General features: G+C 44.1%; 1 pseudogene; it reads left to right on the plus strand.

Moving 5' to 3' along the window:
- Positions 1–693: 693 nt before the first annotated feature.
- On the plus strand, positions 694–1766 carry LOC143439582 (heterogeneous nuclear ribonucleoproteins A2/B1 pseudogene; annotated as a pseudogene).
- The last annotated feature ends 693 nt before the right edge of the window (positions 1767–2459 follow it).

Below are 2459 nucleotides of genomic sequence, written 5' to 3' on the forward strand. Positions count from 1 at the left end.
GAACTGGGGACAGAACAGATACATGAAGTTCTCAAGGGACAGACAGCTCACTCCAGGATGAGGTCACCCTGCTTCCAGGTAGGTGGGAATCCAAGGAAATCAAATTGTCCCTTGAGCACTGAGGACCCCACCCCCCAAGTACCTTGCAGCACCAGAAGACAAACAATAATGGGGCTGACCACAGGGTGAGCAGGTCTGCCTAATTACTCACGCCTCTCAGCCTATCCAATCCATCCAGTTTAAACCTAACATAACGAAGCCCCTCCATTTGTTCCTCCTCCCAGCAGGGTGGCATTGATTGCATCTCCTAGCCCTGCCTGTCACCATCACTGTCTAATTTTGTGGATCAGCCTGATAGGCTCTGACTTTGCTCTGTTAAGGCATCAGATTCAGATAAATGCTGTCTCAGAAGTAATTCCTAAGAGGCACTGAGAAACTGCGGCAATGCCTCAGTGTGCAAGAGTATCAGCACCCACCTAAAACCAGATATAGCTGCATGTGCTTGCAATCTCAACATTGTGGGGTGGAGACAGATTGAATAATCAATCCCAGGAGCCCTTTCACTGGCCTAAACAGCCCCAGACTCAGTGAGATCCAATTTCCAAGAAATAAGGTAAAGAACAGTAGAAAAGAAAAAAGAAGCTCTTGGTCCCATATTGAACTCGAGTTGGAAGAGGCGAGTTCGGTCTCAAAATGGAGGGCCATGAGCCAAAGGAATCAGAGCAGGTGAGGAAGCTGTTCACTGGTGGTCTGAGCTTTGAAACCACAGGTGATAGCTTAAGAGAACACTTTGAGAAATGGGGCACACTTACAGACTGTGTAGTAATGAGAGATCCCCAGACAAAACGTTCCAGAGGCTTTGGTTTTGTGAACTACTCTTGTGTTGAAGAGGTGGATGCTGCAATGTGTGCTGGGCCACACAAGGTTGATGGGCGTGTGGTGGAACCAAAGAGAGATGTTAATAGAGAGGATTCTGTAAAGCCCGGTGCCCATTTAATGGTGAAGAAAGTTTTTGTTGGTGGTATTAAAGAGGACACTGAGGAATATAATCTGAGAGACTACTTTGAAAAGTATGGCAAGATTGAAACCATAGAAGTTATGGAAGACAGAGTGGGAAAGAGAGAGGACTTGCTTTTGTAACTTTTGATGGCCATGACACAGTCGATAAAATTATTGTTCAGAAATACCACACTATTAATGGGCATAACTGTGAAGTGAAAAAGGCCCTTTCTAAACAAGAGATGCAGTCTGCTGGATCACAGAGAGGTCATGGAGGTGGTGGCAGCAGAGGTAGTTATGGAGGTGGTGATGGTGGAGATAATGGATTTGGAGGTGATGGTGGCATCTATGGTGGTGGTCCTCCTGGTTACAGTTGCAGAGGAGGTTATGGAGGCGGTGGACCGGGATATGGAAACCAAGGTGGTGGATATGGTGGTGGAGGAGGAGGATATGACGGTTACAATGGAGGACATTTTGGTGAAGGTAACTATGGTGGTGGGACCTATAATGACTTTGGAAATTATAGTGGGAAACAGCAATCAAATTATGGACCCATGAAGGGGGCAGTTTTGGTGGAAGAAGCTCAGGCAGACCCTATGGTGGTGGCTATGGATCTGGTGGTGGAAGTGGTGGATATGTTAGCAGAAGGTTTTAAAACAAAACAGAACCGGCTATAGTTCTTAGCAGGAGAGAGAGCAAGGAGTTGTCAGGGAAGCTGCAGGTTACTTTGAGACAATCGTCCCAAATGCATAAGAGGAACGGTAAGAATCTGCCACAGGAGGAACAATGATCCATAGTCAGAAAGTTACTGCAGCTTAGACAGGAAACCCTTCCTGTTCAGGACTGTCATAGCTACAGTTTGCAGAAAGTACAGCTATTGATTAATGCATTGTAGTGGCAATTAGATGTACATTCCTGAGGTCTTTTATCTGTTGTAGCTTTGTCTTTTTTTTCTTTTCATTGCATTAGGTATATTGCCCTGTAAATTGTGGTAGTGGTACTGGGAATAAAAAATTAAGGAATTTTTAACTTAAAAAAAAAAAACAAAAACAAAAACTTTACGCCATCTGCTGGCCACTGCCTGTAACTGCACATGCAAGAATAATTGTAATTTGAATTTTAAAGCTTTATCAAAAATATTAAAGTGTTAATTCCAGCACCCAGGAGGCAGAAGCAGATGGATCTTTATGAGTTTGAGGTTACTCTGGTCTACATAAAGAGCTCCAGGCCAGCCAGGGCCACAGGGAAAGATGTCTTTAATATATATATATATATATATATATATATATATATATATATATATATAGAGAGAGAGAGAGAGAGAGAGAGAGAGAGAGAGAGGAATAGAGGAAGCCACTGTTGACCTCAGACCTCCACCTGGGCACTGACCCATCAAAAGATCATCCTTCTCCTCTGTTGTCTTCTCAGCTCCTCCTTCCCTACTCACAGGGTGTTGTGAT

The sequence above is a fragment of the Arvicanthis niloticus genome, chromosome 27 (assembly GCF_011762505.2).
Source record: "Arvicanthis niloticus isolate mArvNil1 chromosome 27, mArvNil1.pat.X, whole genome shotgun sequence".
Taxonomy (NCBI): domain Eukaryota; kingdom Metazoa; phylum Chordata; class Mammalia; order Rodentia; family Muridae; genus Arvicanthis; species Arvicanthis niloticus.